Here is a 19,053-nt window from a genome sequence, read left to right as displayed (position 1 = left end):
CCTTTCCCATATTAGGGAAGTTTTCAACTATAATCTCTTCAAATATTTTCTCAGGCCCTTTCTTTTTCTCTTCTTCTTCTGGGACCCCTATAATTCGAATGCTGGTGCATTTAATGTTGTCCCAGAGGTCTCTGACAGTGTCCTCATTTCTTTCCATTCTTTTTTCTTTATTCTGCTCTGCATTAGTTATTTCCCCTATTTTATCTTCCAGGTCACTTATCCATTCTTCTGCCTCAGTTATTCTGCTATTGATTCCTTCTAGAGAATTTTTAATTTCATTTATTGTGTTGTTCATCATTGTTTGTTTGCTCTTTAGTTCTTCTAGGTCCTTGTTAAACGTTTCTTGTATTTTCTCCATTCTATTTCCAAGATTCTGGATCATGTTTACTATCATTACTCTGAATTCTTTTTCAGATAGGCTGCCTATTTCCTCTTCATTTGTTTGGTCTGGTTGGTTTTTACCTTGCTGCTTCATCTGCTGCGTATTTCTCTGTCTTCTCATTTTGTTTGACTTACTGTGTTTGGGGTCTCCTTTTCCCAGGCTGCAGGTTCGTAGTTCCCAATGTTTTTGGTGTCTGCCCCCAGTGGGTGAGGTTGGGTCATTCGCTTGTATAGGCTTCCTTGTGGAAGGGAATGATGCCTGTGTTCTGGTGGGTGGGGCTGGATGTTGTCTTTCTGGTGGGCAGGGCCACATCTGGTGGTGTGTTTTGGGATGTCTGTGAACTTAGTATGATTTTAGGCAGCCTCTCTGCTAATGGGTGGGGTTGTGTTCCCGTCTTGCTAGTTGTTTGGCATAGGGCATCCAGCACTGGAGCTTGCTAGCTGTTGGGTGGAGCTGGGTCTTAGTGTTGAGATGAGGCTCTCTGGGAGAGCTCTTGCCGTTTGATATTACATGGGGCTGGGAGGTCTCTGGTGGTCCAATGTCCTGAACTCAGCTCTCCCACCTCAGAGGCTCAGGCCTGACACCTGGCCAGAGCACCAAGACCCTGTCAGCCACACAGCTCCAAAGCAAGTCCTCCGTGATGCTCCCCAGGTTATAGTCATAGAGCTTTGTCTGCATTGTATTCTCTAAGTTCATTTAGACTTTAGCAGCAAGTATTGATAATCAGAGCCTAAGGACACCTAATTTTACCTGGAGTGATAATGGTTTAAGTAAACTAATTTTTGGACATTTTTCTCATCTACACCACACTAAGAAAGACAAAAGTTCCCTTAGCAAATCTAACATGATGATTTTGGATAATTTCACAAAAAGTTTTAAAAATATCTATCAGCATTTTCAGTAAAAGTGTCAGGCTGAAAAGATAGCACTGAACAGTCAGCTCAAAAAACTATTAGATAAAATATGATGAATTGCTGGGTCTACTTTTTCTGTGTTTGTAAGACATGATTGAGGAATGGGAATAACTCCATAATTGTATGCTGTATGGTTTCCATGTTGGAGGAAACAGTCCAGAAATGGGAAGGGTAGGGGCTTCCCTTGTGGCGCAGTGGTTGAGAGTCCGCCTGCCGATGCAGGAGACGCGGGTTCGTGCCCCGGTCCGGGAGGATCCCACGTGCCACGGAGCGGCTGGGCCCATGAGCCATGGCCGCTGAGCCTGTGCGTCCGGAGCCTGTGCTCCGCAACGGGAGAGGCCACAACAGTGAGAGACCCGCGTACCGCCAAAAAAAAAAAAAGAAAAAAAGAAATGGGAAGGGTAAAAGTTTCTCACCTCAATGTTTCCGAGCACATGCAACTTCAGAGGCTATATGGGCCAAACTAATCATTAGATGATTTCCTCTTACTTTCTTGTAAGCATTTGGCTCATTTAGATTTTGGTGTTTCTCTGGAAGATAGAAAGTTCTTCTGTCCACTAGCTGTCATTTTAATAAGAATTTCCAATTTGTTGCTGGGTATCCCCTCAGGGACACCATACCAGCACTTTAAGCTCCACTTAGCCAAAACCAAATTCAGTTATCCCCCCTGCAAACCTGCTCCACTTCCTGTGTCTCCATCTCTTACAATACTTCAACTTTTCTTAAATTCAGCCAGACAGAGAAACTTGGAAAAATCTCCCACATCTCTACCTCTGACATTCAAAGATCAGCCCACTCTGGTGCATCACTGGTATATAACCCTACTTTTCCATTGAATCCACCATTAAAGTCATCTTCTGTCATGACCCCTATATTAGCATCCTTACTTCAGAAGCCTCCTGTTTCTCTAAGCTGTGCTTCCCTCTGGCTTAAGTGCTGTCTCTCAAAAGCACAACCTAGATTAGCATGATATTTTCCTCAAAAATCTATGGCTTCTAACGGTTCTGAAGTACCTAGGGGCAGGACAGGAATAAAGATACAGGCGTAGAGAATGGACTTGAGGACACAGGGAGGGGGAAGGGTAAGCTGGGATGAAGTGAGAGAGTGGCATGGACATATATACACTACCAAATGTAAAATGGGTAGCTAGCGGGAAGCAGCCGCATAGCACAGGGAGATCAGCTCAGTGCTTTGTGTCCACCTAGAGGGGTGGGATAGGGAGGGTGGGAGGGAGATGCAAGAGGGAAGGGTTATGGGGATAGAGGTATACATATAGCTGATTCATTTTGTTATGCAGCAGCAACTAACACACCATTGTAAAGCAATTATACTTCAATAAAAATGTTAAAAAAGAAAAAAAACTATGGCTTCTAAACACCCTGAGAAAAACTTTCGAACTCCAGCAAGTGCCAATTCAGAAATCCCATAAAGAACGCTAGCCCGTCCTTCTGGTCACATCTCCTACTCCTTTGCCTCCAGGAATGGCAGGCACACCCCAGGTCCACCACACCCCTGCCACCCTCTCCCGCCTTCACAGTTCCACAGTCCACATTGGCCATCGTCCTCTACCTTTGACACTCGTCTTTCAGAGTGCTTGGCTCAGCTCATATGACCCCGCATCATGAAGTCTTTTACAACCTCACTATTATTCCCACCCCCTTTTTCCATCTGTCTACAGCACTCTTTCTCTACATCTGGATTCAGCATCTGCTGCCACATATGATGTTAGCTTCTGCACATTTTGTCTCTCCAGTTAGGATGCGTACCCTCTCACTCATTATTGCATCCATCAAATGTCTCCAGGATTCCAGTCCCAGCCACTATTCTAGACAATAATTATACAAAGACCTACTTCTCTCTCTCAATAAGGTCAGTCTAGTATGTGATAAAACATGTAAATAATGTGATATGGTGAGATAAGTATAATAAGGAAGTCCCAAGGGCAGGAAATAGGAAGACAGTGTGATAAGCACCAGCCTGAGATTCAGAAGACTCAGGTTCAGGGTCTGGCTCTGCTAATGTAACTAAGTTATGATGAACAAATCTCCTTGTTTCAGTTTTCTCATTCGCAAAATTAAGATCCCTACCACTTAGTGTTCTTTAAGGCTCAAAATAAAATTAAATAGTGAATTTCCACTTGCTCCACCAGATTCACTCTTTGTGCTTTTTCTCTGCTCTCTGCCTCTAGAAGTTGACCTCTCCACATCGCCACTATGTCTCCAGGTTCTGCTAATTACTCCCTCCTCTGGCCGCTTAGGTCCTAGGGGAAGTTAGGCCCCAGGGTAACTCTCCCTTGTGGGTTCCCTGCACTCTACCCACACCTTTACAAATAATCTCTTTATTAAAGGCTCCTCAAATTACCCAAGTCGAATGTGCCATCTGTTTCCTGCCAGGACTCGGACTGATAAAACTGCTTTTCAAACTTGAAGTTGCTGTCTAAATGCGAGATATTTCTCATTTATCTCTGCACATTGCTTTACACAAAGCAGATTGCTGCTATTAATAATGGTAAAATGAGTGCATGCAAGGATAAATGAGTGAATGATCCTGCCCTTTTCCACTTCACTTATGTTCTTCTCTGGGTGATATCTTCTCGTCACCTCGACTGGATTTTGTAATGCCCTGATTTGATTTCTGTTCCCTTTAAACTCACTGTCTCTTAGGGGAAACCTTTCTGCACATAGTCTATCTCAGGCTTTGTATGTTTCTAGCAGTTTAACTTGGAAGGGTTAACTTTGTTTGAAATTTCTAGAAATATCTCCCTTCAATAGGCTGCACACTTGCCTGATATCAAAATGGATTATTTATTTGTTCATTTATTTATATTTTTTGTTCATCAACATAAAAGCTGGCAAATAAGTCAAAAGCAAACAAGTTGAGTGTTCTCCTACCACATGGGAATCAAGAGCATATTTAAGGAATCAGTAACCCAGATTGGGGTAGTTTTTTCTAAAGCACAATAAATAAATGTGGGGCAAATAATTGCCTCCACTGACCCCTTTTCTAGGCAAAAGCCCAGCCAATGAATGGACAATTGGGTATCTTCACAAAGGGATCTAAACAAAGGTAAATCACAGAATTCAGTATCTTGACATTTATGAAGAGCTGAGATCATGACTAATTAGACTTTAACATTAAATTAATTTATTTCCAGCAATTATAGACTATCTTTTTCTCCTGAATCCCCACGTAGCTCGATAAAATAAGAGATAAGTATTTTCCTCTTATTTTAACATTAGGTTGATGACATAAAAATGATAAACTGACTTATGGAAACTATCTTTAGAAAACATAATTTTGAGTAAACTTATTTAATGGTATACTTTGGTACTGAGCAGCTATTTTTCATTAGCAAATAATTGCATAACTGGAATTCTTAATTAAAATTTGTGATGAGAAGTGAATCTGTTTATTCTGTAATTATGACCCAGAAATTCAGAACATATTGGGATATGTTATGAGCACAATTCCTCAAATTTTAAAATAGTAAAAGAACTCACAAAGCCTGTAAATAGGGACTCTTGGAGGAAAATTACACAGTCTGTGTGTGTGTGTGTGTGTGTGTGTGTGTGGATCCAGATACAGTAATATTTGAAAAGTCAACTGTTGAATATACTATAACATGGAAATATTCTAACTTAATGGCTGTTTGATACTGTTAAAAATTTCTAAACAGTCCTTCTGGACCTTTTTGGATTTTCCAGAAAGGCTCTTAGCCAACAGTTTCTTCTTTTAGCTTTGTAATTGAAATACAAATTCAGACAATGGCAAACTCTGTGAGGCTCCTTTTTAAAGCTTTCCTTGATAATATAAGTTTGAAGTGATTTTTCAGCAACCATCACAATTCAAGCCTGTAGAAGACAGCCATGGAGGAACCCATCCTGGCCCATAGTCAAGTGAATCAGATAATGTTTAAATCTAACTGGGTTACTAGGGCCACCCTGGTACGAAAGTCTGTTATAAAAATGTAATAGGCCTTATTGTTTTTCCTTGCAGACTGTCAACAAGTGATATGTTCTAGGTTCAAAGGCCAGAGAGATCTGGGGACGAGGAGAACATGGGTGCAGACCACTCTGTGGAACCAACCAAAGGTTAGATAAGTTGTAGGTTTCTCCCAAGCCTCCTTCTAGGACACAAATAAAACCCCTGTAACTGGGGCTGGTGGAGCAAGCATTACCTCCTGTCACCTAGTTTGTGCCATTGCTGACTCAGTGACACCATATCCCAGACCCAGATTTAAACACTTGTTAGCCAGATGTATCTCCCATGTGCTACTGGGCCTTGCCACTTATCACAGTTTAACAGGGTATTGGGGATTTTAGACAACTCCTGTAATTACAGTGGAACGCTAACAGTGTTTGCTATTGATTTTTATCCCAGAATGTCAGCTTCTTCCTGTCACCTGTACACATACTTTCCTGACTCCCTTTCATACTAGCAGTGTAATTTTTTAAATGACTCTAATATATTCAATATTAATAAAATGTCCATAATAGTAAGCATCCTATCTGAGAAAGCAAAAGGAAAGAAAAAAATGTATCCTTTGTGTGCTTTATGTGCCTTTATTTGGAAAGACAAGAATTACCCAGAATCCTAGTCTTTTTTTTTTTTTTTTAACCAATAGATGGCCCTAGTGGTTTCTGGCAAAGAATTGGCTCTAACATATAGAAGTTCCTGTACTTAGAGCATTCAACAATAATAATATTCGGCCCTTATTATGATTATTGTTATTATTATTTTGCCAAAGGTATGATCATATAGCCCTAACCATTAATTGAAATACTTGTAGCTTAACCAGTGAGGTTGATTTTAATATAAATTCACATGCTGCTAAACAGGTCTTTTATCTCTTTATTTACAAGCGATCCAAGGGAGTTACATGGGTAATAGAATGCATATAATGTATAGAGGTTTAAACCATGCTATAAACCCCGTTGAAGAGTTCCTGACACTAGTTTATATGTGGCAAGGTTTTTTAATGGTTTTGTTTCCTTTATTATTCAAGACATATTGTTTTAAACTTATGCTCTTTCCATTTTTCAGAGCATTGTGTCCTAGAAAGAAAATTAGGCTTAAGAGCCAAACAGACCTGTATTAGACTCTAGACTCTATCATCTACAAGGGCTAAAAATCCTGACAAGATGGTTAACTTCAGCAAGGATGGGTTTCTTTGTTCCTAAATGATGCCTGTCTCCAAGAGCTGTGGTAAGAATTAAGTGATACTATTGTGGCTAGCCAAATATTGGCTAGCCACAGTTTCTTCTCCCTTTGTTGATTTGAATTTTAACATTGGCTCAAGCAAAAAAAATAATATTAGGCAAGGAGATCTATTTTTAAAAACAAAGTAAAAAGTTATATGTTTTTTAAAACAGATAAAATGTTCTAATTCTCTGCCCCTTTTGATTATTTTCATTTTCATTATCTTTCTCCTTGGACATTCTAACATTTAAAAGATATTATTCGGTCCCAATTCTTCAAGGTCAGAGGCTTGGTTACTGTAAATTTGTGGAGAGAAGGCTGTCAGGAACTTACACAGAGTCCCAGCTTCCTTACATCTGCCAGGATATAAGCTGACCTCCCTGTGTCCTAAGTATTCCTTCCCAAAGTATATATAAGTAAAATTAAGCAACTCACCCTTCATCCAAAAAGTTTATTGTGCTTCTGTTTGTTCAAAAGATCTTTGATAAGATGTTGATAGCATTCCTGCCTCTTGTCTGTTTACAAAAGAGCTAGTATTATTAGAGGTTGTTTGCTGTTCATCTTTTTGATGGGGAAAAAAATAAAAAGCCTGATTCTTTTTATTTGGCTTGAGCACTCAGTGTCCTTCCATACAGTGGCACCTGAGGAGTCATTAGCAAAACCAGATAAGTAACTGATTTATTATTTCCATACATGCACGGTGCATTCCCCTTACTCAGTGCACAGCAAAATTATTCATGTTAAGATAGAGCAATCACAATGACTACAAAAGCACATTTTTACCATTCCAAACATAAGCATAGCTGTGGTGGTCTACTATCATAGTACATGATAATAGAAATGAATTATGTCAGTAAAATCTGAGGTTTAAGCTTTACCATGATAAATATGTTTCATTGAAGTGAAGTGTTTTGACAGAGTCACTTTCATATGCAGACTGCTGAAATAAGGAGACCAGCCGTTCCCATGCAGGTGCCGAGATTTGGGTCTACATTATTAATGATTTATCATGTCATGGAGAGTTTTGAAAGCGCTTTCTATAATGTACGAACGCAAGGAATACTATATGTGCATTCCAAATTAATCACAGAAGCTGTAGCTACCTTTGAAATTTCAATACCGATATCTTTTTATTTTGAAACATGAAATTCTACATTCTAAGCTGTATGATTCATTAAAATTCATACATGTTATTTCATATCAACTGGATACTAAGTAGTGTATGTAGCTGAATTAATAGACATATATACATAGATGAGGGAAAGAAGGAGATGGAATGGAACAAAAATATTTTGCAAACCTATTGTGTACCATGTGCTTTCACCCGAAGTCTCACATTTAGTGTGAGGTTGGATTAAATTTCTAATCCAATTCTGCAGGATTCCAAGATTGCTCTGCCTACAGGGCACGTATAATAACATTGCCTAATATTTATTCAGTGCTTGCCGTGTTCCACGTAAGATGCTAAACACTTTATATGAATTATCACATTCAGTCTTCATAAAATCCATTTGAAGTATTGTTATGACTCCTGTTTCACAGATGAGAACACTGATGCACAGTGTAGTTAAATAAATTATCCCAAGAGAGGAGGGGAGTATGGATTTGAATCCAGGGTGCCAAATGTTTCCAAAGCCTTCACTATTTACTACTGCTATTAACTGTGACCTCACTACTAACCACTATTACAACTAAGTAAGAGGTTAGGGTTCAGCTCCTACGCAGTTATTACTACCTGTGTGGCCTTAGGCAAGTACCTTAAACCCTCTAAGCTTCAGTTTCCTCTTCTACAAAATGAAGATAATAATAGTACTTAAATCAGAGAATTGTTGTAAGCAGTAATACTTATAAAATGCTTCAAAGAGGTTGGCAGATAGTAAGCACTATTGCTTTGTTTAATAACTGTAATAGTTAAGGAGTGGTACTCTCCAATGATTGATAAAATTTTATTGACTATTACACACAGATTTTTCTATAATTTTCAGATACATTTTATTCTTAAAACTAGATTGAAAATGAAACATAGAAATAAAATTTTGATCTTTTCCTAAAGTAAACAGAGAAACAAAAAATAGACTGTAAATAAAGTTACTACTTATCACTCCTGGGAGATATGAGATAACAGCAAAAGCATAACCACTAATTATCTAAAGCACTGACCACTTTTAAGTATTCTTTCTAGGTGTGAAAAGAGCCAAAATCTTCCTTATTTCCTTCCTTCCTTCTTCCTTTCTTCATTTATTCATTCTTCACTCACTCAATGAACATCCTTACATGGATACTATGCTTGCCCTGGGGACACAAATGAATAAATCCCTACTCTGGAGGAGCATACAATCTAGAGATGACTATACTCCCTGATTCAGCACATAAAAGAGTGTGAGAAAGTTGTGGGTTTCCTTGCCAGATCTGTTTAACAAATATTTATTGAGTGTCTATTAAATGCCAGGCACTGTGCTAGGCACTGGGGCTGTCCAAGTAAGTAAGACAAGATCCTAGCAGTTAAGAAGCACCCAGTAAGGAAGTCATCCTAAACAGTTATTTTCCCTTCCCTGTGATAAGTTACATAAGTGAACTTGCTAAGAGAGCACAGAAGAGAGGTGCTTAAACCCATCCTGGGGGCTAGTGGGATGAGGGAAATTCTGACACCTAAACGAAATTTTTATTAAAAGTCAAGAAAAGCAGAAATTAAAATACATGCAGTAATGGAGGAAGAGTACCCCAGGAAGCAGAGACACAAGTGAAGACATGGAGACGTGAAACAGTGTGACCTAGTGGGGAACTGCACTTAGCAGGGCAATGCTAGAGCCAAAAGCAACCATAGGGAGGGGGAAAGTCCAGCTGGAGAAGTAAACAGGGCTAAAAGGTTAAGTGTGTAAAATCAACTGAAAGGACCAAATGCTGGTTCTGGGAACCAGGAAAATGATGAATCTTTAAGAGTAATATTTTGCTCTGACTAAAAGATAAAGGGTACCATTCTTTTGACGTCAGTAGATAGTCTACTTCCCTACCTCTCTTTCCCTATTGGACCAAACGTGGGGATTGGCTCTGAGGTCTAGACTGAAAACATATCTAATCCTTGGCTCAAAATAACCTATCAGCATATTCTTCTGCAACCTAAAGGTTTTTTTATTCCAGAATTTAAGAACTCAATCTCAGGTAAACTGTACTCGCTGGGGTGGCACTCTGTAAAGCTGGCCATCGCAGAATTTCGGCAAAGAATTCAAGAATCTGGAGAACTTAACTTTTTTTTTCTTCTCTGCTACTGCAGACAGAAGACAGTTCATAAGCTTTCTGCCTCCAGGTGGGTGGCGATAGGATTCCTTGTCAAACCACTGGTCACCCTCTTGCATCTTCATTCAGTGCACAGAGCCCTTTGCCTGCAGCAGGGCTTGCTCCCTTGATGGAGAAAATACGGAATGACTGGACACCAGTAAAACAGGCACAGCTTTCTGGGTCAGAAGTTGGCTGGGAAAGGGCCCGGACTGCCAAGTAACTTGCAATGATGTCAGAGCCCAGCACAACCTGAAAACACCAGCCAGCCAGCCAACAAAAGCCTTAACAACAACAGAAAAATCACAAAGCTGTGTTGCCAAAGCTGTTCTTTCTGCCCCCTACCCCTGACTTCGAATGGGAGGAACAGCGGAAAGAGAGTTTATATTTTAAAAGACGCCCCTTCTCCCTCCCTCCTTCTTCCTTTTGGTAACAAAGTGTTAACTAGGGAGGAAACAGTTCTCCGGATGAGTCCTGCAGCAGTTCCTTGGGGTGTCTTTTTTGAGTTCCTTTTCAAGGCTGTCAGTGGAAGTTTTAGAAATAACTCAGTACAGGGTATTTTTCCTAAATGTAAACATGTAACTGTGCTGAGGAGAAAGCAGGAACCATTGAGGAAAGGAAAATCCTTTCTCTGCCCCCTTCTCTCATTCACGGTAATTAACCATACTCAAATGAAAATTAAAAGTTTGTTGGAAAAGCTCCCTTCTTTCTTTTTCTTTAAATGAGGGCATCATGGTTCATTCCAGCCATTTAGACCCCTCAGTGATTCATAATTCAACTGGAAATTTTAATAAAACACAGCCTGTTCTTGGATATGAAGTTTGGATTAAAATCCTCTTGTTTTTAAGTATGTGACTTTTTTCCTTTCCTTTGTGACAGTCAATTTGAAATGATGTCACTTCAAGGACATTTTCATTTCTCCCAGAACATATTACACGACACACTTGCCTGTAAAACCGGCTCATTAGCCTGCAAAATTATACTGTACTGAATGGCTTTCATTCAAAGTAGAAATGGGATTTTCAGTAGGCAATTTCTGTATTTTATAAAGATAAAACAATGTTTGATTGCTTCTTCCTAGCTGTTTTGCTTAGTGGTTGTAAAGAGAAATTGGGGCGGGGGACGACAAAGGTAATATGGGGGCGGGCTTGTAAGGATGTGCTTAAAAAATAAATCTTAGATGAGGAAACTAAGGCATAACTTTACGGAGCAACTGTGCCTGCAGCTCCTCTGGGCTGCAACGCCTTGTCCTCTAAATGTCTGGAGGAAAGCTCAAAAAAAGTGAGGGAGCGAAAAAAAGAGGGAAAGAGGGAGGAAAGCAAAAAGGCTGCTTCTCAGGCTGCAGCAGTCACCGCGAGCTGGATGACTGAGGCGCTGCGAGTTGCTGGAAGGAGCAGCTCTTCAGAGGTGGCGAGAGGGAGGGCGCGCAGCAGAGCGCCGGGGAGGAGGGACGCGGAGGCCACCGAGGGGTCAGCCGGGCCGCGGCGCCGGGCTGGGGGCCTCCAGGCGGCGCTGGCCGCGGCGCTCGGGAGAGGGCGAGCGCGCCGGGCCGCCCGCGCCTCCTGCCGTCCGCGCCCGGGGGTGGGCCCCACGCCGCGAGCTGCCGAGTGCGGGGAGGGAACGAGGCTCCGGCTCGCCTGATGGATTGACTTGGAGATGGATCGAATTACACCATTTGCCTTGCCTCGATTTGTTTGGCTCCCGCTCCGTCCCGCTGCTGCTGTCGTTGTCGCTGCCGCTGCTGCAAGGACTGGTGGTGGCGAGTTTCAGGATTATATCGAAGAAGCCAAAACCTAAAGAGACACAGGGATATATCTCTTTTTTTCTAATTTTTTCTTTATTTTTTATTTTCTTGTCTCCCTGAGCGTGACAAGCTTTTTTTTTTTTTAAACCAGCCTCCCCCCATGAGGTAAGACAGCCTTATAAAAATTTGCTAATGCTCTAGGCGCCTGGTGGGGATCGGACCCTGATCCTTAGATCCTGAATTGCTTCTGGTGTATGTGTACGTGTGCGTATGCGTGTGTGTTGGCATTGGAGAGTTGATTTCTTTTCCAAGCTGTTCTCTCCGCCTGCTGTACCAGGGACGTGCAAAGGGCTGGACAGGTTTGGCGGTCGCGTCAAATCTCGCATTGCTGGAGGCTTGCGGGGAGTGGGCCCCCCAACACTGTGCACCCCCCTCGGGGAAAAAAAAGCGGAAGGAGGGAGCCAGCAAAAGTTTCTCGCCAGGCAGCGCCAGCTCCGCGCTCCCCCGCACCTTATCAGTGGGAACCCGGCTGCTTCGGTGCCGGGCACCACGTCCCCAGCCCGCGCGACCGCCGAGCCAAGGCTGAAGGAGCCGGCTGCGGGCTCCGCCGCCCCCTTCCGCCCGCCCGCCCGGGAGCCGACTCTGGGACCGCCGGGCCAGGCTAGCCGTGGATGGGCGAGCACCCGCCCGCGCCAGGAGAAGGGGCGCAGCTCAGCCGCCGACGGACGAGCGGCTCACGGCGGACGCCGGCTACCTGTCAGTGCGCCCCCGGGTCGGACGGCCCACCGGTAGCGCCTGTTGGCTAGGGGCGGGGGCTCGGGGGACTAGGCCCTCCCCCAGCCCTCCAGGCTCCAGTACGGGCTTCTGCCCGGAGGGCGGCCACTTCCCAACCCTCCCTCTCCCCCTGCTGGCCGAGCGCGCCGCGGGCGGACTCCGGGGCCCAGCGCTGCCCGCCTCCAACCCGGCGCCCCGTTTCTCCTCCCGGCCGCTCTCCCCCGCAACTTTCCGTGCTTTGTTCTCCGGCTGGAAATGATTTACGGAAGCGTCTTGGACAGGGTCTCCGCCAGGCGGCAAGAGCCCAGCGCTGAGATGTGTTACGTTCTCATCTGCCCATCAATTATGGATGGAAACAAATAAGGAAGAGTCAATTTTGCATGAGCCTCTTCTCCGGCGGCGAGAGGCATTCTGCAGCCCGGAGGGAGCCGCCGCTCGCGTCGGCAGCCGCTGGCAGGGGGATGGTGAGGCGGAAGGTAGGGAAACTTTTATCTCCCGTCTTGACAGCAATGATGTTTGTTCCTGGTCTGCAGAAACTGATACAGCAGCCGCCTTGGGTAATTTGGAAGGGCTTAAAGCTTCCTCTGTCGTGTATAACTCTTGGATTGAAACTAAAGGTCATAAAGGACTTGAAGGTGCGGATGAGAACTGGGTTTGAAAATTTTTTGTTAAATCAGTTCTCGGGACCACTGCTGTCAGGTGATTCTCTTAATCCCGATCTTGTAAAGAGCTAAATGTCATGGAGCTAGAGAGGAGTGAAGTAGCGGTGTTATAGGAACCCAGAGTAGTACTGCTCATTCTGAGGTGACCAGTCAGTAACCCAAGTTCCGGCATCCCCACTCCTCACTAAGTTCAGCTGGGAGATTCACACAGAAGGAACAGTAGATCATTATTATATATATACAGACTTGCAAACAATAATAGGACCTTATGTCCATCACTATGGGCCGCGACTTTCCCTTAAAAATAACGGTAGTGTTTCCAGTTACTTGGGAGAAGAAATGTGTAGGGCAATTTTCCCAAGAACTTCTGGCTCCTAAGAATTTAAGTCTGCAGTAAAATGTTTAGTTGCTTTTTAAGGATTGTCCTTCCCTCTACTTGATATTTGGGGCAGTAAAGTGGATGCTTTTGTTTCAAGGCTGAAGTCCTGGGGAAAGGTTTAACATTTTTAAATCTGGTTTGGTCTCCGTTCCTCAGAATTGGAGAAATAATTGTTTGGAGAAATTTTTCAAGGTTTCTTCCTTGTAGAATTGAGAAATCTTATCCCAGACAGCTCAAGGTGAGGATTTTACTATTCTTTTGGTGGTTTAACAATAGGTTTTGATGCTGGTTTATTCATGTTGTTAAAAAAAAAATCCCCTAGCTCTCTTTGATAGCTAACTCAGGAAATTAAGTTGTGTGTCGTCACATTTAATGTAGTGAGTGACAGGCATATTCTGTCAGGCTGGCAAATATTACACAAACATTTACGCTGGCTTAGATGAATAGAAATTGCCAAGTAAGCTCTGAGATTTGGGCCTGTATTACCATGAACTTAAACATCTTGAGGTAAATAAACATAGCTGAGTTTTGTTTTTAAAGTTAGCGTCCATGCTTTGATTTAGGTCCCTAGACTGTGCTCTCAGAAAGACAAATAACCCTGAGATTTCCAAATGGTGTTGTTTAGCAAACCATTTTCTTCCAGTGGTACATTTGGTGAAATTAACAGCGAGTTACTATTTCTTACTGGATTCTAGCTGTTACCTGTCCTTGTTTCTGTTAGGGATGCTACATAGGTAACCTTTTTTGAGGAACATTTCTGTGATGCAGGACAGTGTGCCTGGAATATCGTGGCTTCTCCTTCACCAAACAGCTAGTTAACCTGAATTTGATTTAGATTTGTGGGCATTTTGCCCTCTTTCTCTTTATTTATTTAATTAGGTGCCCTCTAACAGCACCATCTGGTCTTGTCTCCCCTCGTTTGGATGGATTTGAAAGATGGTTGTGACTCAAGCTTATTCGTCCTTAGAGTGAGGGTAACTTCCTTAGAAATCCAGTGGACTTAAGTTCACTGGCTGCTTGCTAAACAGGAAGGATCTGTCCAGTAACTGTGCTCTGGGTAAGTAGGCCCCTGAATCCTGTGTGGTGGTTTCTATTGCATGAAAGGCACACAGACAAAGTAAGCAGGAATTGGAGCTTTGTTTCACAAAAAATGCCCATAATTGTTAAGGGCTTATTGAAACTGGAGAAGTTCTTCACTTCTTGCTGCTCCATCAAAATAAGCCTTGGTAATTAGCTTAGTCATTGTTCTTGCATTTGAGTTTCACTAAGAGACAAAGAGTGAAAAATGCATCTGAAATAGGGTCATTTTTCACCCTTCTGATGCATTTTATGCAGAGTTAAGAGCCTGGCTGAATGTCTAACCATTATTGGTGTAACCGTAGGAGGTGGACTCCTTTCTTAGCATATTACAAGATAAAATATTACCTTTTATTTCAGTTAATAGACTTTAAGCCTGCCCATTCTAGACTCATTTCTAGAGGAAGCAAGAAGTGCTTGAGGTATGCCAGCCAGTCAGTATTTATTGAGTCCCTGTCATTTGCAAGGAGCTATGCTAGCCAATGTTCCAACATCAGGTGAGGCAGACATGTTTCTCTATGTTCAACTTAAGTAAGAAAGAAGAATCCAAAGAAACAGAGAATGGCAAAACTGGATCATTTGGCAAGAAATGTAAATCTTTTTTTGAAGCATGTTCTTTCATCCTAAAGATTTTAAGGCAATATTATCCATACCACATATTTATAGGGGGGCCAATCTTCCTGCCTTTAACACTAATAATGCAATGTACTCTTAGTGTAATTCACATGTTGAAACTGTCATTGGAGCAGGAGATCTCGCTTTCAATGGCTCATGTGAATGGAGACTTAGAGTTAAAATCTACCAAAGCCAGTGTCTTAGGTTGCAGCTTATTTTGTGAACAGCTGCCAACTTCCAGTTGTGGGGGGAAAATGTGTTTTGATCTATTCTCATGACATGTAGAGAGAATGAAAATCATGTAACTATTTTAAGCATATCATAACCCTTTTCAGTGAAGGTGGCTATTGTTGGGCTAACTTTTCCTCCTCAGACCCTGACAAGTGTCAGTGCAGCTGATAAGTGAAGCTGCTTCCACTCTTCCCAGTAGGATAACTAGGAAACATTCTTACTTTGAAAAGCAAACGTTTATGTAACCAAGAGTGATCAAATCGTGGTCCACTAGATACCGCACGAGGTATACTTTTCTCAAACTTTTCTTTTCTATTAAGCTTTTGTTAACTCACCCAGATTAGCATTTTAACAACCCTGAAGTGAACTTCTGCCATTCTCTCTACTTGGACACAGTATGTAGATCATCCATCATTCTGTCCTTGGCTACAACAGGCTGCTGGCTCCATCACCATTTGGAGCTACACAGAATCCATCCGACTGTGAACAACACAGCTGGCTACAGCAATTTTTTCTTCCACACCACTGGCAACATTGTCTGGCTGTGGTAGCTAAAGTTAACACCCAGAACAGGAGGTTTCCATTATTTGCTAACCTGTGCTGGGCCCCTCACCCACTTCTGGGGGCACACCTGCAGAAAGGCCCTGCTGGCTTGCAGTGGCATGTTCCACTTAAAAGCGGACTTGCCTCAACCTTACGTGACCCACAGCAAAGCCTCTTTAAACTTGATATGATTAAACCACCAGAATTACAGAATTAGAAGGAGTCATTCACACACCACTCATCCTACACCTTCAGAACTCAGTCTATTGAAAGAGGGAAGAAAAGAATGAAGTAGCTTTTAGCCTGTGATCCCAAATGACTGAAATCAGAAAAAGACCCTGTCTAGTTCTTTGGAGAGCTGAAGGTATCATTGCTTCATCTCTTTTCACAAAGAACCTATGATGTACCTAAATCTGGGACCCATGAGTAACGGAACCCAGTGCTTTCTATCACATTTTTTGGTTTGTTTTCTTCTTTTTACTCAATAAGATATCTGTTACAGTAGTCATTGCTTGTTAAAGCAAGAATGGCATTGGCTTCCCTGGTGGCGCAGTGGTTGAGAGTCTGCCTGCCGATACAGAGGACACGGGTTCATGCCCCAGTCCAGGAAGATCCCACATGCCGCGGAGCTGCTGGGCCCGTGAGCCATGGCCGCTGGGCCTGCGCGTCCAGAACCTGTGCTCTTCAATGGGAGAGGCCACAGCAATGAGAGGCTAAAAGCAAAAAAAAAAAAAAAAAAAGAATGGCATGAATTAGATGGACATGTTTATTAGGTTATGTTGCCAAGCTTTAAAAAAAAAAGACTTTTATAATTAGAAGTACTGCTTTTGGAGTTTGATGTGGGAAGGGGAGACTGCCTTATATTTTGGTGGGAGATAGTCTTCTTACCTCTTTTCCTAATGTTTACTAATGAAATCAGCCACAAAACAGCTGAGATGATGTGATGCTTCAGCTGATGATGATGATGGAAGAGGAAGAAGAGAAAGCAGCAACCACAACAACTACACTTATTGTTAGTCTGCTTACTAATTTCTAGGCACACACTAAGACCTTTATCTTAATTATGTCATGTAACAAACAACTGGGGTGGGTGAGGCAGATTCTGTTATTATCACCGCTTTATCAAAAAAAGAACTCAAGCACCTGAGAAGTCAAGTCACTTTCCTGAGGTCTTAGAGCAGGGAAGTGGTAGAGTCAGGATTTGAACTCAGGTCTCTCTGACATCTCAGCCCACCATGTCATCACTGCACTGAATTGTTTCCAGGAACATGGATCACCCTGCAATCTTCTGACTCCCTGATATTTCTGACATTGTTTTTTCAATAAAAGAGTCATACTTTGAGGGAAATCTTTGTATTGAATGAAATGATATGTACAGAATCGGTATGCTCTTAAGTTTTAACATTTCTCTAAACTAAATCATACTGGCGTACTCTTCTTTCATTTTAATTCCTGTTGGCCAAATAATTAATGACACACTCTTCTTTTCAAGTGTCCTAGAACAGCATCTTCTTCCACCATTTTTCTCCATGTTAGGCTTTCCTGTCCAAGATTGCATGGCATAGGACAAATGGCAGTATTCATCACTCGCCACCAAAAAAGTGCTTCTGCATCAGGGTGCGATTGACATTCATTTCCCTGATCTTGGCAGGTGAAGATCCATTATGTATCTCTGTCCCATTTCCCAGGAGTATTTATGGGCCCCATCAGCAAAGACAGTGAGAGCTGCAGCTGTTCAAGCATTAGTGGCCGGAGGATGGAAGTTGTCTTACTGAAGTTTGACTATGTATTATACTGTAATATACATTTTTCTTACTTATGGTTGAGAGAGAATCCTTTTACCTCTGTGAGTAATCAGATACGTTGTTGAGAAATTGTCACCCATGCATACGCATTTTTTTCTTCTTTTTTTTTTTTTTTTTTTTTTTGCGGTACGGGGGCCTCTCACTGTTGTGGCCTCTCCCGTTGCGGAGCACAGGCTCCAGACTCGCAGGCTCAACGGCCATGGCTCACGGGCCTAGCCGCTCCGCGGCATGTGGGATCTTCCCGGACCGGGGCACGAACCCGTGTCCCCTGCATCTGCAGGCAGACTCTCAACCACTGGCGCCACCAGGGAAGCCCCGCATTTTTTGTTGTTCTTTTTTATTCAGGATTCCTATGGGAGGGAAAAAAAACAAATACACATTACCACTACATATAATGGTGAAATTTAAGGTTTTCAACATACATTTTTGGAAAAGAAATATGGGTTTTAAAAAGTCCAATATGTTGGTACATGTATAATAAGGCCTCAGGAAGATCTGCAATTACTTAGCCTATTATTGGAGTCTGTATTTAAAAATAAAGTCAGGAGTTTCTACTCAGCTGAGGAACTGGCACATATGAACGAGAGCAGATGAAGCTCTTTGAGAAAATAACACTTCCATTCCCAGGAGCCGGCTGTCAGCAGACCAGGGACTCAGACTCCCCCAGCGCCTACATTGGCCTAGGCCTCTCTTGTCATTAGAAGGGTCTCTGGAAACTTTTTGGTCTGCAGAGTTGTCTACATTTATCAGTAAGTCCCCAAACCTCCTGTGGGTAATTGGTGGATCAAGTAAATATATTTTTTAAAGCTATAGAAGAAGGAGGAGGACAGGCAGCAAAAGGGGGGATACAGAATGTTGCAGTTGTTTTTGTCCTTGCTGGGGTAACCATTTGTTCACTCAGCTAACTTTTACCAAGTGTTGGCTCTGTACAAGGAGGTGCCAGGGTGGGGAAACGGTTCAAAGAGGAACCGACATGGATCCAGAGTTCAAGGCTCTTACTAAGTGGTGTAGAAAAAACGAGGTAACCATATAGCCAAAATAAAATGGCAAGTGTCTTAAGTGCCAGAAAATACACATGGACCTATGGTAATTGAGAGGAGTGAGAAGTTATTTCTGGCTGGGGTGGTCAGGGAAGGCTTTGTGGAGCCGCTGGTATTCGAGCTGGCCCTTGACCTAGGTAGGATTTGGACAGGTGGACAGCAAGGGGCAGTAGGGGAGGTGGTGAGAGGGAGGGCATTCCAAGCATAGAGAACAGCTTAGGCAAAGGCCCTGGGATGCGCGTAGGGGTCTAGATCACTTGTCCACGTTTGGGTCCTGACCTAGACTCGCGTTTCAGGTGTGAAGAAGCAGTTTGCCATGCCATCTACAAATATTTTTTGAGTGTCTCTGGTCTACTCTACTTAGCCAATCAGCAGATGGCCCTGCGGCTTAAGCCATCAGAATGAATGGGATCAA

General features: G+C 42.6%; 1 protein-coding gene across 5 annotated transcripts in view; it reads left to right on the top strand.

Annotated features, from left to right (window-relative positions):
• Positions 1 to 12,285: 12,285 nt before the first annotated feature.
• The window catches only part of SEMA6D (semaphorin 6D), a 52,913-nt gene continuing 46,145 nt past the window's right edge, over positions 12,286 to 19,053 (top strand). For all 5 annotated transcript variants that reach the window (XM_028495694.2, XM_028495695.2, XM_028495693.2 and 2 more), the window contains exon 1: positions 12,286 to 12,762. The gene's annotated coding sequence lies outside the window, so the exon portion shown is untranslated. The remainder of the gene's footprint in view (positions 12,763 to 19,053) is intronic.

This window comes from Physeter macrocephalus, chromosome 11, assembly GCF_002837175.3.
Source record: "Physeter macrocephalus isolate SW-GA chromosome 11, ASM283717v5, whole genome shotgun sequence".
NCBI lineage: Eukaryota > Metazoa > Chordata > Mammalia > Artiodactyla > Physeteridae > Physeter > Physeter macrocephalus.
The sequence above is the reverse complement of the archived record's forward strand: the minus strand, read 5'-3'. Positions and strand labels throughout refer to the sequence as shown.